Raw genomic sequence first — 20,375 nt, forward strand, 5'->3', positions numbered from 1 at the left:
GTTCAGATTCTACGGTAAAAAGTGATGACTTTGGAGGGAGGGGGGAGGTCAAATGACCTGCACTGGTTTGTAGTAAGTCTTGACCAATGAGACTGTAAGAGGTCTTAATGATGAAAAGAGAATTAGAGAACGATTAAAAAACTTATACAGGGTTCGTCCGGAAAATAAGTGTACTGACTCCTGGGCTGGGCGCGCCGCTCCAGGCGCGCCCAGCACCGCTCTGACGGGCTGCGATTGGAGGGGGGTATGTCGGCAAGCGACGCTGAAAAAGGCAGTCGGCTCTGAGCTGTGGTGTAGTGAGGAGCTCTCTTAACGCGAACCTCCACGCTCGACCCACGTCACGGAACGCGATGCCGAAGTTTTTGGAGCAGCGTTATTCCATCAAATTTGCGGTAAAGCTTGGGAAATCGTCTACCGAAACTGTCGGTATGATTAACCAGGCTTACAGGGAGTCAGCCATGTCCAGAAACATGATCTTTCGGTGGCACAAGATGTTCGTGGAGGGCAGAGAAGAGGTCGACGACGAGTCTTCGAGAGGTTCCCGATGATGCCTTCGCGGGAGCGTTCCAGGAATGGGAACACCGCTGGAACAAGTGTATCGACTCACAAGGGTCCTATTTTGAGGAATATTAGCTTAAGATATGTAAAAGTGTAATATTTTTTTTTCCTGAGCTCAGTACACTTATTTTCCGGACGAACCCTGTATATTAACCTCTTATAATAACGTCTATTCATAAAGCTTATTTTTAACGACTATCTCCAATCTAATTTCAGGATAACATCCTCCTATAACTTTTTGTATGAAAACCACTGGGATTAGCACTCATTAAAAATTAGCATAAATACAAAATTAACATATCCTTTTGTACCAGATTCAAAGAATTATAACGAGCACAGAAACTAAACCTCAGTGAGATTATTAATTATTATTATTATTTATAGATAGATGTGCGTCATTTCCGTCTTAGGCAGTCCTTCATTATAAGATAACACGACATGGATAGATTTAAGATTCTAGAAAAGAGAATAATTATTGAAACATCATTCATATTCCCTGCACTTTATAATATATAGTAAGCAGGAGGAAGGTTATCATAGATGAGTACCCTTGCACCCTCTTACCGTCTACTGCAAATCGTATGGAAAACACTGCGGATCCACTTAACTCCACCCCATGTTTCGAGCTCATTATGGGACAAAAAAGGAAAAATCTCGACGAAAGATGAATCAAGACGGTGCTATAATTTATTACAACGGAGAAATAGTTTGTCTTTTTTCACTTTTCGACTGGAAATGTCGTAATCAGATGGCAATCAATCAAGCTTTCATGAAACATTTGCACGCGAAAATGAGAAAGCACGTCACGAATTACGACAATAGCAATGACGTGTACAGATCATCGCATTTTAATTTAAATGAATAATAAAAAACACCAACGAAAGTTTATTATCAGAAGGAAAAGATAGATGTTATGGGAGACGAAAAAGTACACAATTAATTGAAAACAAGGGAAACCCGTACGATTTTCGTGAATCATACGTTATTTTTTCATGTAGAAATAAATTCAAACATAATAAGAAAAAAATTAAAGCTTACCGTTTCCCGTAGTCTTTGAGTCGTTCATTCACGAATCACAGAGCGGATAGGATTCACCTAGTTTTAAAATAGAAGAATAAGATTGATTAAAATGTTTCCAAAGAAAGCTTAGGATTTGGAAAAGTAAAATATAAGAATTGACGATTGGGTTACTCTACAAAATATTAACCCGGAAGCAAAGGAACTGCCATTAAATTTTCATCATAATTTGGTATTCTTTCAGCAATCACAGATGAGTTCCTAATAAGAGGGAAATTATTTTCAGGCATTCCTTCTAGCGAATATAAAACACTTATTTCAAAATGATGAGCAAAATTATAAGAATTGTATAAATGTATTTCCCCTTTCTGATTGATGCAGATGGGACATTTACGTTTATTACTCGGGCAGCTTTATGAATTTACATGAATTTGGATAACCTTTATTCACAAAATAGGACATGCAATCAAAAACTACTCCAGTTCACTTAATTACTATGTTATTATTCAACAACGTAATTTCGTCCTAATCACAACACCGGGATTTTTTGTTTACGTCCGGTAACAAATGAAAATTAAATTATGAAGATGCAATAAGTTCTGAACATCAGATTTACATTAACAGCTGTCACCAAACTTGAATTTTAGCACCAAAATGAGCCATCAAAAGTTCAAAGCAACAAGTTTTCAGGTATAAATTCTGTTTTCAAGAAGAAAGATACAACTCGTTAGTTGAACGCTTTGAGTTCATATAATAGTAGCCTTATGCAGTCCTTGCGATTGTGATAAGAGAAAGATTAGGTAAGCGAGGCAAAGGGAGAAAAAGAATGGGTGAGGAGGGCGGAATGAAGGAAGGTAGAAAGCATGTGGAGTTAAAAAAAATTGTCCATTGCTATAAGTGATTTCAGAGTATTTTGTACGGTATTTGGAAGGGCTTAGAAGTGTAGCATCATGTAGTACCTTGGTTTATCAAAAACCTACTTCAACCGGTAGGGTACTTCTAATGTAAATGCAATGCTGGTACTGGAAACGGAATCCAGGTTAACGATAGTTGTTCAAAGATTTAATATTCGCATTAAAATGCATCTCCCCCATCAGAACCTATTAATTTACTTGTGTTCGCATTCATTGATATGAAGAAGAATCAAAAATATAAAAACAATTTGAGTTATAATATCACCCTACTAAATACATGGTAATAGGAAAATTACCCGGAAAATTTTCAGGAAAAATATATTTGTATCAGATGTTGCTTAAATGTCACAAAATTCTCCAAAGTACATTCCTTGAGCGTCGACACACTTTTGGCAGCGGCTTTTCAACGACTCGAAGGCTCCCTGGTGGACGGATTCCGGAAGGTCCTTAAGGGTACACGTGTAAGTGTACCCTTAAATTCTTTGACGGCACTTAGGGTCCCATGGTGGTGTCCTTTCAGGGAAGATTTCACTTTTGAGAATAGGAAATAGTCTGCTGGTGCCAAGTCGGGACTGTAAAGGGGTTGGGGAATCGTCGCGATCCCATTGCAGAAGGTCTTTGCAACCAGACACTCGACTCAGCCCTTGGTCGTCCTTCAAGACCTTTGGGTTGAGTTTGGCGCAGATTTTCCGCATCGCCAAATTTTCAGTGATAATAGTGTGTACTATCATCTTATCAATGCCAATACGGTTTGCGATCATGCGCACACTTAATCGGCGGTCTGAATTCAGCACTTCACGCATGCGTCATGAAAAAATTGATACCGATACTTTTTATACAAACCTTGTATATAGGCAAAAAGTTAATTCTAAAAATATATAAAGAGGAAGTGATGATCACATCAAAACCCCTCCAGCATCTTAAAAATAATAACATAATAAGTAATTAACAACCCGTGCCGGGTGTTCGTGGGAAGGAACCTCGCAGTGGCACAGCTCATCAACGCCCGTGGAATCGTAGATACGGATATTATAAATGACTGAAAATGGGTCCATTTAAATCGCAGTCATGTTTTTATAGCTCAACCAGTCAGCCTTTACTTCCGAGTAATTCCTTAAAATAATATAATGTCAATAGTTTATCGGAAAACGTTTTCACTAACTTAACAAGTATTAATTGAAATTGTTTATTTACGTGAATTAAAATTGTACTCAATAATATCAACTCTGCTATAATACAGCTTCCTCTTAAATTAATTGCACCATACAATATGATTCTGGTGGACACAAATGGTATTTCATGATTCACTCTATTCAGCAAGAAAAATATAATTTTGCAAATAAATGGTACATCTATCCTTGTAAGTAAGTATAAGTAATATCAGTATTGAAAGTATTTTCGTCCTTATTACAAAATCAAAAGGATATGGGATGCCAAATTTGATTTTTTCAATGAGCGTCCAATTTACTACATCAGTTTAGAGTAAAACTACGAAATACTAACTCGAAACTTCTGCAAGTGGCTTATTTTTTCATAGATTTACGCGTATGAGCTAATCATCACGCGAAAGTAATTGGTACATCAATTTTCAGATACCGGAAATCAACTTTTCTTTGGCTCATCGTCAAAACTTCGGTAATCTCAAAATTGAACGATTTATTCCACACAGCAAGGTTTGATTGACTGATGAAGAAAAGCATTGGCACATTTCAGATATTTGCTCATTTTTCAAGTTTTGATTTATACTAATTTTAATATAAGAGAATCAACAATTAAAGGTATAATGTGGCGTGCTATTTTAGACAAAAACTTCAATATTAATATATAGAAAATATTAAAAATCATCTGGAAAATCCATATTATCGATGTGAGTTATTGTATAAATAAAAGTAGAGAGAATAATTCATAACTTCATAATTCCCAGACAAGGGATGCTTCGCGGCTACTTTTCTTGCTGACACATACAAAAAAATGTTTTATATTTGATTGAGGACAATAGATCAAAAATGAATTTAATAACAGATTTGCAGGAATTTATATGAAATAAATATTCAATCCAACCAAGTTCTACAACCCGAATGCTAGTTTGACAGGCGGGGGGTAGAGATAACTCCATGCTTATCTAACTCCACAGCTTTGATTTTGCTGGGAGTGCTCCGCGGCATTACCCTAATTTGAACCTGCAGCATCCCAAGCTGATCCAAGTTGGGCAATCCAACGTCCTAACCAAGAGATGAGGTCACTTAATAAACATTATCTTTGCTTTTTTATGTAATGCATCGCCATCGCGCTCAAAATATTAAAAAAATACGACATAAATAAATTAAGCATTACTATCGAGAAATATCAGGGCACTTCTTGACCCAGTGGGTAGATCACTGGGCCACTGACCGGTCGGTAGATCATTGGGCTATAAGCAATTCTAGGTGACGACCTGGGAACCCTTAGCTTCATCCAGGCTGTTTGAATTTTCGGGTATCAGATCTTACTGGAAAGCAGCAGGAAAGTAAGTGCCTCCCTTACCCTGAGTGGATTTCACTCGTCGCATAGGATTCAGTACGAGGTGAGCTTTACCCTCACCTATCAAACTTTTGTCGGTCTTTCTAGGGTGTTTATGTAATCGAGAAATATCATGAATTACAACTGTGATTTTGAAATAACATTCAAACGTTTTCACTGGCATTCATGTATCGATTTCAAAAACCAGATTTTTAATTAATTTAATTTTTACTTCTCCCAGCACGTAGAATACTTGGACTGAGTGGTTCGTGGACGGATTTACAATGCAGATCGTTAGAGGACTACTCAAAGCCACGGCAAGGTAATTGCTGGTTCACATAATGTATCAATTGAAAATCATTCAAAATATAGATCGTTGAATTTAAAAATAAACTTACAATTTTCAAAATTAAAACGTTTTAACCTAGTCTAAGAACCGAGGAATACAAGATCAAGTAAGTGCTCCTAATATAACGTTAAGATTACTGTTTGGCTCGCAACATTTGAATCTTGAAAACACCTGTTATTCAGTAAATATACTTTAGGGCGACAATATCTCCGGATGAAATAAACATAATTTTTGCGATGAAATCCTCATCTAGACGATAAAGCCTACTCAAAAACAGAAGCGTAGGCTAAAATTATGAGGAAATTTTGGTCTACTGTATATATGATAACGTGAACGTTACTAAACATGGGAAAGATGGAGATTGCTAGGCAGAATGTATATGTTCGGTCTCAGAGCGGGCGTGTTGTTTGTTAGTAAAAGGAGATAATTTGAGTCATGCCTCCGATAAGAGTGCCACAAGAGATAAGAAGACTGGACAAGGATCAAGAAGGCGCTCGACAAGACGCGGAGAGGAGAAAGGCAGAGAATCTCATGCTCCGTCGGCCGAAGTAAACAGGGTTTTGTCAAAGCGCCGATTTTTGCATCTTGAGATATATTTTATCAAAATTTCCAAAAATCCTGGAGTGTTTTCATAGGGTTCCCTTGCTTCAGTAGATCTTTCGTAGATAGAAGAAAGTTTAACGAGACATTTTGTCTACTCAAAATATTAGGGAGAAACGCTGAGATGAAGGAACAAATAGGGCAAAACCTAAATCTCATACTGTTACGCACAACTACACAAGCCAAGTGCAATTCATTCGTTCGTTTCAAACGGAAACCGTAAATGAAACGATTAATTCTAGCATCAACGCTTTTTGCACATTAAGGTAATCAAAACATGTTTTAACCTAGAGATATATTAAGTGTAGCATAAGTTAACCAATTATTAGCTAATCACATTATGATCATTTAGTTAATTTTGATTAAGTATAATTTTCTAAGTTGCTGCCGTTCCATGCATTAGGACTGCAATAAATTCAATGTACGGTACATATCAAAGGATATTATCCCTCTGTTTGTCGGTCGGAATAGTTAGGTTACAGTTGAATAAATATATCATTTTAGCACAGAATTCTAACATAAGCTTTCCTAAAATCTCCTCTGAATTGATCCAAACCACAATAAAACCATCCAACGATGTCTGGTCGTCACATGACCTTCTTTCGATGAGATCAGCCGACATAAAATAACTTAAATTGCCTTCCGAAGAATAATTACAGAGCTATTAGCAGCAAATATGAAAATTCAAGATTGGATAAAAATGAAATTTTTCAGAATCGGATTTTAATGGGAATGTTTTATGTAAAGAACTCAAAAGGTGAGATCAACGTAAAGTTTAACAATAAGTATTGTAGTATGTAAACAACAACTACGCTTAAAATTACGGAATGCATAAAGAAAGAGAAAATATACACAGTTCCAGGGTTGATGTATATTAGCGAAATATTCTTTTACGGAAAAGTGCTATAACCTTGATTTATTAAAGAAAGAGATATTAGGATTAAAATATGCGTACTAAATTCGAGTACCGTTAGAAAACCTCACTTTACCGTGACACAGACGGACGATCAGAGGAATTTAATTCCATTCGATAAAAAGATACAATAGAAAAGAAAAATGATCAGAAATCGAACCCAGTGTGATGTACTATAAAATGTAATTAAAAAGTACAATTATCCCATATAAATAGGCTACTGCGGTTTAGGAACAAGAATTTCCCGCGGGAATAAAGCAATAGAGTTCCACAGAAGACAGGACTAAATAATAATGAATAATAATGCACACTTCTTTAACACACCACATAAGACGTACGTACGAATAGGCGGAGAATGCCTGGAGATCTGAAGATCGAAGATTCAAAGATATGGATTCAGATCATAATTTAGGGCTAATTAAGTGCAACGTCAGGTTCGAGAGGACAAAACAAGGAATACGGTTGAGGAGATGGAATGCAGAATCCAGTACACGCGAAACGAAAAGGAAGGAGTACCAGGAAGCAGTGGGAAAGTTTATCCATGAGGATCGGAAATGCGGATACGGGGTATCCATGAGGATACGGGAGCAGTACAGAAAAGAAGTGAGCTTCTCAAAAAATAGATATAGAAAGCTAGAAACTATAGAAACAGTTAACAGGAAAAGCACAAGGAAACAATTTATTACTGATGAGATGCTAAAACAGATAACTGAGAGAAGGAAATGGAAGAATATTAACAGAATTAGGAAGAAGGAAGTGCAAAGAGTTGAATAAAATATGAGGCGGGAAAATAATAGAGCGTGGATGAAGACGCAGTGCTAGGATGTGGAGGATATACTAGGAGCGGTAAAAAAAAAGGGTCCGCTGTATTTGTACGCAGATGAAAGTACTACCAGGGATTAAATAGGGTAAAGAAAGGAAAAAAAATATTGAAGATAAGGAGGAAAGTTATTATTAGCAGAAGTAAGGATTCATGAGAGAAGGAAAGAATGTATAGAGGACCTATGATATAAAGAGAAAATATTAAGCCAGCAAGCTCAGGCATAGAAAGAGAATATACTCGTATGCACATGCAACGTAGTCGAGATCCAAAATACTCGATTTCGAGACACAATGGTCAATGAGAGAATTAAAATAAAAATGGATGCAGGGATGGATCGCGGAAATGCTTAGAAAAGGGATTAAAACACGTGGAAGGGCGAGTTTTTAAGGATTCATTCGCAGCATTTATGAGGGAAGAATTTGGCCGTAAGATTTCATCAGATTAGCGTTTGCTTGCATGCCAAAAAGGAAAGGAATACGTATGAGAGGATTATAGAACAATAAGTTTGATTTCGTACGCAATAAAGGAGGCTCTTAGGATCATCAATAAGAGGATGGAGAGGAGCACAAAATAATACTTACGGGGTGATCAGTTGGGGTTCAGGAAGGGGAGAGGTAAACGTGATACCATAACAGTGATGAGGTCACTAATACGTGTAGAAAGGAACATTGAGTACAATTAAGATGTATTTGTTTCGTAGATCTTGAGAAGGCATTTGACAGAGCAAATTGCGTAGAATAAATGAATGTATTGTAGAAAATAGAAGCCGGCTCAGGATTCTTCGGGGCCATGAGGAGGCTGGTGAGTCGGGATGGGTGGTGTTAGGAAGAGGAGTAACAAAGGGGAGCTTTTCAAAGTATATATGGAGGAAATGGTAAAAGAGCCACGGGAATAACTGGAGATCGGGAAGAAATTGGGTCGGGGATTCATAAAATGAATGAGGTTAGCGGATGATGAAGCATTCAGCCAATTATTGCTTACATCGGATTATAATCATTGCTGAGTGCATTACAAAGTCAGTGAGGTATGTATCGAAAACGAATCAATATAAAGAACAAAGGCCATGAGGTTTTCGAGAAAGAGGTAGGAGTTTATTAACTAGAATGTGGCAGTTTCCATATCTCGAAATTGTTTTGGACCAAAATAGTTATACCTAAGAAGAAAATCGCGTGGGGTATATAAGTTGCCACAAAATGGATAGATTGATGACAGAGAAGTTGAGTAAGGATTTTAATTAAAGATTCGCTAAAACTTTGATGTGGAGCATGGTCGTTACCGGTGTGGAGATATGGTCGTTAAAACAAGATATGAGGCGTAGATTGGAGGCTTTAGAGGTGTGGTGGTGTGGAGAAGGATGGCAAAGGTTAAACGGACGGAGAGAAAACCAAACGAAGAAGTTTTTGGAGGAGGATAGAGAATAGTGGGGAGAAATCCAAAGGATGCAGAAAAGACGGATGCAGAGCATTTTGACTGGCAATGGAATGCTGAAGACTGTGAATGAGGTGAGAACTTTAGACAAGCGTAAAACGAGTAAGAATAAAATAGACATGTTGGATAGAATGAAGAGAGGAAGGAAGTATGCGGAACTGAAGAGCATTTTAATGTAGTGTTGGGTTAAAGTATTTTTCTTGTTAGGCGAGGCTAAGAAATGTAGCAATGTTCAAAGTATCCATCCAAAACCTACCTTAAACGGTAGACTACCATTATTAATAATATAACTAATGTAATTTAAGCAACATGTGACGTAATGAAATAGTTCATCACCATTCTCGTCTAGAAAGAAGGCAAAATAATTCCTAAAAACTACTGATCCTTCGGAAATAACCTCTAAAATGAGTTCGCGCTATACATACTCTCGTGCACCTATTTTAACTATTCCACGCATTCTGATATCGTAAAAAAACATCAGATTTTAAGTTTCCATCAAAAATATTGTTTAACCCACATAAACATGCATGAGAGGTTATCTCAAGTTGACTGCTATTGTTGTTCCCACGAAATATTAATTCCAAATACCTTTCGTTCCCCTCATGAGAGAAACGTTGGGCGGGCTGCATCCAATCCGGGGGCAATCGACCCGAGGAACTTCGCTACGCGCCGAATTTAAATACCGAACGTTGCATAAGACTCAGGAAGTACGTGAACGGGACTGAAAATTACCTTCTACAATATTGTGCATCAGCTCTAATTCTGTACCCAAAGAGATTTCACAGCCACTGCAGAATTAGAGGCAACACGTCTAGTAAGGATCGCAAAATCAAATAATATTCTAAGAAAATACCAACAAGAAACCTCTGCGTTATTCTGCGCCTAATTCATACAGAACACGGATGCTAATTTTATATTTATTTTACATTTGAATGTATTTGCGAAAAGAAAAGTATAGAAATAAAAAATATTAAGAAAAATGACTAAGAAATGGAAACGGAAAACAGGACTTCCGAAGACTTTTTGTCTCCTGGGGACAGCTCCGTTTTAAATTTAACTCCTACCCGTGCCAAGTCTCGAGATTCGCAGTCTCATATATTAATCTTTGACGGAAAAAATTCTCTAGTCCTATTGATAGAAACTACATATACATCAAAGGTTACCCTCCAGGAAATTCAGGGTTATTGACAGATTGGCAAAGGGTTTGAAAAGACCGAAAACTAAAAATAAGTGACCAGTGTAAAGTGAATGCATGACTTTTCATCAGAAATGGCGACCGAATAATGACCCTTTTTCTGAATTTCCGGAAATTTCAGGTTCACCCTATAATACGGTATAAAGACGTGAAAATTACTATGCGACTACTTTATTCTTTGTACCTGTCCCTCTATTTACACTCCAGAAATTTGCAATCTCTATACATTAAGTATTAGAAAGTATACCTTTAAATTAAATGAGTGTTTTAAAGCAAAACCACTGATCGAAGATACTTTCCACTTATTAAAACCACAGGTATTGCATTTTTCCACTAGATATTTTATTTCAACACTACCGGTTTCGATGTTTTCACATCATCATCAGGTGTGAGCACAAGTGCGTATCTTCTCCACATATATAGTTGCATACAAGGGGTGGGGGGTTTAAGGGGGGGAAAAAGGAGGGGAAAAAAGGGGACAGGGGAATTCCATGAGGGGAAGGGATGAAAGGAGGGGTCAAAGAGGCGGGGGGGAAAATGTGGGAATTCCAAATACGCTCCTTAAGAAGAAAATAAGAAAACAAGCCACCTCTATCTGCACTACACTCACACAGGACACGAACACGTTAGATCGGAAATGGTGCAAAATTCCGTTCGTGAACCATCTTTCATACAATATAACCAAAGCCATCCCCAAGGACAATTTCCGAATTTCATTCTATATTCCATCAACACTATCCAAGTGTTTAAGCCAGATTAAGGACCCGATCGACAGGAATAAAAGGAGTGGGGTGTATATGCTTGAGTGCGAGTGTCAGGCCAGCTACATTGGTCAAACAGGGAGGAGTTTTGACAATCGGATCAAGGAACACCGAAGAGGAATTTATGCAGATAACACGAATTCTAATCTCGCGAAACAATTAATCGAAACAGGCCATCACTGCAACTTCGAATTTAAAGTGCTACATCTACAAACGAAAGGGCGCAAGTTGGACGCACTCGAACAGTGTGAAATAATACAACACACAAAAAAAGGAATTCCCCTCCTTAATGATGTGTTTGTCACTTCACATTCCCCCCTTCTAGCTATCAATTTCCCCAATAGTTTTCCCCAATTTTAACCTTCCTCTTCTCCTGCCCCCCCCCACTTCCTCCCCGTTAACGACCACCCCTTTCCCCTCCCGGTTCCTTCGATTCCCCGGATGGACTCGACGGACAACACCACTGATCCCCCGACGCATCGCAGGCGTCCTAAGGACGTCATCCAGCCAGCAGAGCAATGACCCTCGCCACGGGACATCACTCGCGAGGCCCACCGGCAGATTGTTCCGGCCCTTCATTGCTGCGGGGCCCTCTACAGCTCAATGTCTTTATTTTATTACCTGTGCCAATCCGGCGGCCGTATTGTTAATTCTCAGTATTGCCCCCAAAAAACCCCCCACCCCATGGAATTCCCACTGTTTCCCCCCCGCCTCTTTGACCCCTCCTTTCATCCCTTCCCCTCATGGAATTCCCCTGTCCCCTTTTTTCCCCTCCTTTTTCCCCCCCTTAAACCCCCCACCCCTTGTATGCAACTATATATGTGGAGAAGATACGCACTTGTGCTCACACCTGATGATGATGCGAAAACATCGAAACCGGTAGTGTTGAAATAAAATATCTAGCGGAAAATTGCAATACCTGTGGTTTTAATATGTTACGCTTCCACCATATCACGCCTGAGACCTCATCATACTTTCCACTGCCACACATTGAACAACCCCGATTCTCAAGTACTATGAAGTCACCATTGAGCACATATCAATGACTCTGTCTCTGTTATATCAGGCGTAGATGGATTACTAATCCAAGGCATATTTTGTTTAGACCCTTATACTGTAATTCTTCTAAGGTCAAAATCCAATCCACCCAATTTAAATTGCCTATTCTTTTCCTCACAAGTCATCCTGAGCAATATTTTCTCTTCGACATCACATGACCTCTTAATGCCTCGCCCATCCACCTTTAATGTCTTCTCCTAACCTCTCCCAGCAAATTTCTCTCACTTCTCAACATGGCTGGCGTGACATGTTTTTTTTCCTCTCCGTACTCCTTTCTTTCTTAGTCCTTTTCCAATATCCTTTGCTCATAAGCCTCTCCTATACACTCTCCTTCTATCTTTTGTAATTAGATACAGACAGCATTACTCCCCGCGTCAAAGTGGCCAACACTTCTTTTTGAAATATTTAACCAGGATACCTATCATCACTTCCTTGCTCCTTGTTAATACTTCCTTTACCGATACAATCCTCCTAATATCCTTACTGCCGCGCTCACTTTCGCCAAAAATATTACCTAAAACCTCAACCGGTCTACCAACTTGAATTTATATTCCCTTAACTAGATATCATGTTTATTAAGAATCCCTTTTATTTTTCTTAGTACTCTCTTTCATCCCATGCCTATCGCACTGATTCCTCAATGCTCTCAGCAACGACTGTAATCCCTTGGCTGTCATACAAAAGGTTTGTCGTACGCAGATATGAAACGAAAGCTCTCTGTCTGTCTTTATTCCCCGCCGCAGCCCCCTCCCCTCATGCCACCCTTAACATTCCTACAGTGCCCAAGTTAAGAAGCACAAGCAATGACGGACAACCTTGTCATCTTGTCAATCTTGACTTCAGTCCATTACGGGCCATTCCGATTCTCAAACCTTTACGTTCGTGGAGTCTTAGATCAAAAGATTTTAAATAAGCCACCTATTACTACAATCTAATCCAATCTTGCTTTTACTGTCTTTGCGCACTGTATTCTGCATAATGGTCTCATTAAATTCACGAAGAAAATTTAAACATCTTAATGATGCTCACTGAAGCTACATGGAAATTAAAATCATCAAGGCGGACTGAAAATTATGAAAAATTAAACAGACAAGGAGGATTTCAAAAAACACTACCTTATATCTTACCAACCAGTAAAAGAAAAAGCAACAACTACCTCCGAGAGAAGAATGTAACCAACTCTCAGAAACTATTCAGTGGGACTAGAATGCAAAATACGAGTATTATAATCAGACCTGAAGAAGAACAAGTGAGAAACTTCATTTTTCTCCTTAGATGAATTGAAAATGGAGAGAGAGTGAGTTTTAGTTATTTTGGAAGACTTTCGTTGACTTTCTCTAAAGATGTGACCAGTAGTTGAACAATTTATGTAATGGCTCCCACGAAAGACTGATCGCGAATCGATTTAAATTTTTTGGAAGCAATATTCTGGTATCCTTGACCTAAAAACACATAAATAAGCACATAAAAAATATTTTCCTAAACTTAATTGACTCATCATTAAAAAGATAAATCACTGCTTACCTAGAAGCGCTTTCTACAGTTGAGGATATTATTATCTTATAATAAAAGAATGGGCACGGAGAAATTGGGTAATTCTAATCAAGTTGACATTTTTTACGGTTTATTTCCCGTTAAACACCACACGGGAGACTGTCAATCCTAATAATAATAGGGTAATCAATTACTACAGAATAGCCATTTCCGGGCTGTAAGAACAGATAACGGTGATCAACTGCGATCTGTAAATAAGAAGCAAAAATAAAAAACAGGCATGACAAGTAATAGCTCATAGCCCATGGATTTCAAATTAAAATCGGTAACTCACAAATGAAGCGAATGAAAAGGAAATGAATAGAAATAAACAGCAATGCATCTGAAGAAATATAGCACCAGAAGTTGCTTGATGTTACGAAATCCTTTCTTCTTTCCAAATGGAAAAAGTGAAAGAGTTACGTATACGTACCAGTGTGTGAGTACGTGTTAAACATATAATGTGTGCCGAGTTTTCTCGTCATTAAACCCATCGTTTGGATTACTCATTGGAAAAAGCACTTTGGTAACATCTGTGTGTAGTGACCATCTATAGTGTGATTCTGGTTCCTGTGCGGACGACTTCAATGTGCTTGCTTCTATATTAATCATCATGTAGTCCCGAGTGATTTTTGACACCGATTGGTCGAGACATACTTACGGCCATTAGGGAATATTAATCACCTTTTGCTAAATTTCTGGGAGTGCACGTTCATTAGTCTCTATGGTGGGAGGCTCACATTCATATAGTAAACAGTACATTTACTATTACTTGACACGAAGGCTGATGATTCTGTCCGGTTGTTTTTACACTGATTTGCATGAACATTACATGTTTGGCAAGCCTAATAAAATGCATAGAAATATATATATATATATATATATATATATATATATATATATATATATATATGCATTCTTATATTGTTTGTTGCTGTGCAAGTTTGTTATTCAACACTTCCGTGTTACATCGACGAAATCATCTATCTATATATATATATATATATATATATATATATATATATATATATATATATATATATATATATATATTAGCAAACTAAAGTGGTATTGTCATCCAGAATTACTCACTCCGTAAAACACTCCGCGAAGAAATACAATTTTAATGAAGACTAATATATAGTATATCTCTAAAATCCATCTTACAAACTTCAAACTGCTGACCTTGCCATACATTAAGCTACATGTATAATCTTTGCAATGGAAAAAAGCCACCTGCATCAAAATTGTAACATTTGAACCGGCTAAGTAAATAGAACACACGAAGAACATTTTACTGCAGAATGTTAGCTCAAGTACTTCTTTAGTAAAAATCCTCAAATTTGCATTTTTCAATTGTTCAGGCCTTAGCGGCTCAATCTTATATTATCCGTGCTCAATCCGTTATTATCATGTAACATTAATATTTTGATGATAAACCTGCTACACTCATTACACCCAAAATACCGACCGTTTTTCGGCCAGTCTATACTAATATGTTTATGCTATCTGCGTTAATTTTTCTTGGGATTTATGGCAAAAATCCTAAATGCCTAATTAAAATATCCCATAGCCCAGTACATTGCCATTTAAACAGCAACTCCCCTTGTGGATCGCGTGTGTACCGAAACTGTAACGCAAATCTCTGCTGCAGCAAGGCGTACAGATTAATCGTTTATCCAGGGTAGCAACAATCATCAACCTGTGGCTTGATCAGTAACGTAAATTTCACCCCGTACTAAACCTAGCCACTGAGATCATCATTTTCAGGGTTGCGGACTACATAGTTCCTTTTCCCAGCATCGACGTATTTTTTCCCAGAAAAGAACATAACTTGAATTTATCCAAAATGGTCTTAATGTAGGAATTTTGCGGATTCACCCAGTCCGAAGCATGACCCCCTACTCAACGCGGAACTCCATTACCTTTCAGACAAATACTATGTCAAAGAATTCTCTGCAAATGTTATCTCATGCTATTATTAATGTCTTAAAATATTTAGACATGATTGACATATTTGTACACAAGAATTGTGTATTACATCAAAAGTCAGATGGGAACAGGTTTCTCAGTAAACGAGCTAGGAATAAACATTGTCTTCAGCCGCGGGTAGAAGGTGAATCTTTAAATACCCGTAGCTATAGCTACCCAGTGGAAACTGGTTGCTGACTGGACGAGGATCCCATCTACTTCTCATGATAAACGAATTTAGGTTCCGTTCACTGTAGTCATCGAAATATGCTATCGGATACTGAAGATCAAGCTCAAACATATGGACAATGCTCGTTTTATTACTTGAATGTCGAATATTTGTCAGTTAATAGAGTAAGCCTCTTCCAACAGAGTTAATACAGTAAGCCTCTATCCATACCTTCCCAAATAATTGACATCCATTATACAGAAAAATGGACTTGATCAAAGGAATCCACTTAATTATAGTTCAATCAATGCTCAAGATTAACTTTAAGTCATGAGTTAGCAGCGATTGTGCAATTGATCGCTTCGGAAACGACTTTGTGGAGTTAGTTACACGATAGCGGCTATGAACCACAAAGAACCTAGGAGGTCGAAGTTATATTCCAGTGATTCCTAGATATGATACCCAACTCACGTTGAATCACACTTTCTTTTCGGTTGCGCGGTCTACATTGTTCAAATCAATGTTTTAATGACGATTTAAAGTGAAGGACTTAAATCTCTATACTCATAAAATATTTCGTCCGCAATATAAGGTGCTATTTTCTCCTTTATTGTTTTATGTCTACATCTCTAAGTCTCAAAATACGCACATTTTTACCCCATTAGAAATAAAAAAGTAGATTTAAACGGTCTATTATAAAAAGTCATAGTTTATCATTTACTTCGCTATTTATTGCCCCGATGTCCAACCGGTTTTCGAATATAAAACTTTTCACGTTCTGAAGTCACTTTTGAACTTAATCGTTTCTTTCGTGTCAAAATTATACAGTATGATGATAATGCACTTAAACGGAAAGGTTAAGAAAGTAACCATTTTTACCAAAGAACTGATAGAAGGCACAATGCACAAGTTTTCTTCGTGTCTTAATTTAGACCTTGCTGCCTCATTACTAATAAAATTCAAGGAAAATTGAAAAACTTGAAAAATGAATAAAATAGTAAACTGCTAGTATCCATAATCGACTATGAAGAGGAAGTTGAGCAAGTAGTTTGAAACGCTCATAAATCTATCTACCAGGGCAATTTTTTTAGTACGGAAAAGTACGAAATCAGGCGAAAAAGGATATTTTATTCATTATTAGCTTAATGAGGAGAGAGAAGATAGGAAGATGCGAAAAAGGCATGATGAAGGCTGAAAGAGGATGGTGATGGAAGGACAAAGAAGAAATGGCATTTTACAAGCGATGCCCAGGTGAACTCGCAATAGAGCATGATGCTATTGTTTTCTCAAGTGGAAGGATCAAATTCATCCTTCCTTCCGGCGAATGCTAGGCTGTTTACCAATTAAGGAGATTTGATGGGCTGACCAAAAAATTTGGTTTTTAATAGTAATTAACACAACACTGTTCTGTTGATAATGTACGTGAATGTACTAAGAGACCATAACTGTATGTTGCCAAAGGGTATAATTTGTTTTCGAAAAAGGACTAACTCTGTTTGAGGAGAATTAGGTAATTTTGAAGCGCTCGTAAAATATAACATGCGATTCCAGCCAATTTTTCCATCGCTTTAATCACTCTTAGTGAATTTAGAAGATGAGAATGTAAAAAAAAACATCGCGGAAGACGTCAAATATTCCGATAAAAATCAAGTAGGTAGCTCGGAGAATATCCCGTAAGCAATTAGTCGTTTCCGTTCTTATTTCCTTTACTATTGACTCCATCGTAGATAAGATTAGTTTTCTTATGGAACTGAAAACAGGACATCCCAGACATATCTAACAAATAGTTATTGAATTCCAAGCCATATTCAAACCGAATAAGGAAAGAAAATGAAATGGTTAGTAGTCAACTCAAAAGGCTATTATCTTGAATCATATAAATGCCATCCATTAATACCGAAATGTACTTGGCAGCAAACCAACTTCTACAGGAGCATAAGCGGCGTCCAAATCAAATCTTGCTCATTTTGAACCCGTTACACAGAAGCAAACAACCGACGGTCGGGGCACCCGAACTCTGGGCACCATTCTATTATAAGAACCACTATGATATGTTGATAAAGTGTAATAAATGTACCATGAGGTATATTCATTATTTATTAATAAATAAAAACATTCTCATAATCGTATAAAATGCTATACCGTCATTAAACCAGGACACAGCTGCTGCAATAAGTTAATTTATCGGGATTAACCATAGCAAGATATCCGCCGGTTTTACTCGAATGGAAACTCCGCAAAAGAGATACTTTAACCCGCGATTCGTGGAGTTTTCGACTCGATGAATGCAGTATTACAAGTTAAATATCCATTTTCCCATTTAAGGCTTAATAAAACCACCAAAAATTAAAAAAACAGATATATTTTGCGAAGAATTAGATTCTAACTTTAGAAAAACCTCAATTATGGGGCATATACCGAGAACGAAAACTTTTTTTCGGGTTTGGCATTGGGCGTGAAATTTGATCAATATTTACGAGAAAATTTGATTAAAAAAATTCGCCAATCTTTTTACAATTATTTTCGGATTTTGTGCGAATACATATCCCAAGGAAATTAATGATACGATAGGCTGTGACAGACCCTTTCGAGAAAATTCATGGGTGGTGCATATGGTTAGCAATAAAGGTTACGCACGTACTTAAACTGATGATCAAATAATAGACATAACTTCCAAAGAAACTGCGGGAGATGCCGCAACAGTAACTTTTAACGGAGTCATCCGCTAATGTGCATTTTAATGCAACAATTTCAGAGCGTAAAAATCATTCGCCTTGACTGGGACTCGAACCCAGATCCCTCAATATCCGGTCGAGTGCTTTAGCCACTTAAGCTACCGAGGCGTCCTCTTAAACTCTGAAATTTTGGGGCTTTTAAAGGAACTAGATGTTATGACGAAATACCGTACATACAATGTCACATGCATTCGTAGTCGTGCGCGAGGCGCCACTGTCCACGAGGTTAAAAGCCAACTTTAAACACGTATGGTGTTTTCCCTTTGACAAATTCCAAAGAAACTGCGGGAGATGCCGCAACAGTAACTTTTAACGGAGTCATCCGCTAATGTGCATTTTAATGCAACAATTTCAGAGCGTAAAAATCATTCGCCTTGACTGGGACTCGAACCCAGATCCCTCAATATCCGGTCGAGTGCTTTAGCCACTTAAGCTACCGAGGCGTCCTCTTAAACTCTGAAATTTTGGGGCTTTTAAAGGAACTAGATGTTATGACGAAATACCGTACATACAATGTCACATGCATTCGTAGTCGTGCGCGAGGCGCCACTGTCCACGAGGTTAAAAGCCAACTTTAAACACGTATGGTGTTTTCCCTTTGACAAATTCCAAAGAAACTGCGGGAGATGCCGCAACAGTAACTTTTAACGGAGTCATCCGCTAATGTGCATTTTAATGCAACAATTTCAGAGCGTAAAAATCATTCGCCTTGACTGGGACTCGAACCCAGATCCCTCAATATCCGGTCGAGTGCTTTAGCCACTTAAGCTACCGAGGCGTCCTCTTAAACTCTGAAATTTTGGGGCTTTTAAAGGAACTAGATGTTATGACGAAATACCGTACATACAATGTCACATGCATTCGTAGTCGTGCGCGAGGCGCCACTGTCCACGAGGTTAAAAGCCAACTTTAAACACGTATGGTGTTTTCCCTTTGACAAATTCCAAAGAAACTGCGGGAGATGCCGCAACAGTAACTTTTAACGGAGTCATCCGCTAATGTGCATTTTAATGCAACAATTTCAGAGCGTAAAAATCATTCGCCTTGACTGGGACTCGAACCCAGATCCCTCAATATCCGGTCGAGTGCTTTAGCCACTTAAGCTACCGAGGCGTCCTCTTAAACTCTGAAATTTTGGGGCTTTTAAAGGAACTAGATGTTATGACGAAATACCGTACATACAATGTCACATGCATTCGTAGTCGTGCGCGAGGCGCCACTGTCCACGAGGTTAAAAGCCAACTTTAAACACGTATGGTGTTTTCCCTTTGACAAATTCCAAAGAAACTGCGGGAGATGCCGCAACAGTAACTTTTAACGGAGTCATCCGCTAATGTGCATTTTAATGCAACAATTTCAGAGCGTAAAAATCATTCGCCTTGACTGGGACTCGAACCCAGATCCCTCAATATCCGGTCGAGTGCTTTAGCCACTTAAGCTACCGAGGCGTCCTCTTAAACTCTGAAATTTTGGGGCTTTTAAAGGAACTAGATGTTATGACGAAATACCGTACATACAATGTCACATGCATTCGTAGTCGTGCGCGAGGCGCCACTGTCCACGAGGTTAAAAGCCAACTTTAAACACGTATGGTGTTTTCCCTTTGACAAATTCCAAAGAAACTGCGGGAGATGCCGCAACAGTAACTTTTAACGGAGTCATCCGCTAATGTGCATTTTAATGCAACAATTTCAGAGCGTAAAAATCATTCGCCTTGACTGGGACTCGAACCCAGATCCCTCAATATCCGGTCGAGTGCTTTAGCCACTTAAGCTACCGAGGCGTCCTCTTAAACTCTGAAATTTTGGGGCTTTTAAAGGAACTAGATGTTATGACGAAATACCGTACATA

At 38.1% G+C, this 20,375-nt stretch overlaps 1 protein-coding gene across 1 annotated transcript in view; it reads right to left on the reverse strand.

Annotated features, from left to right (window-relative positions):
• The window catches only part of LOC139696866 (uncharacterized), a 565,035-nt gene that overhangs the window by 463,473 nt on the left and 81,187 nt on the right, over positions 1-20,375 (reverse strand). The window contains exon 2 of the mRNA XM_071595746.1: positions 1,597-1,653. The gene's annotated coding sequence lies outside the window, so the exon portion shown is untranslated. The remainder of the gene's footprint in view (positions 1-1,596; positions 1,654-20,375) is intronic.

The sequence above is a fragment of the Hetaerina americana genome, unplaced genomic scaffold (assembly GCF_022747635.1).
Source record: "Hetaerina americana unplaced genomic scaffold, ioHetAmer1.1.p SCAF_7, whole genome shotgun sequence".
Lineage (NCBI taxonomy): Eukaryota > Metazoa > Arthropoda > Insecta > Odonata > Calopterygidae > Hetaerina > Hetaerina americana.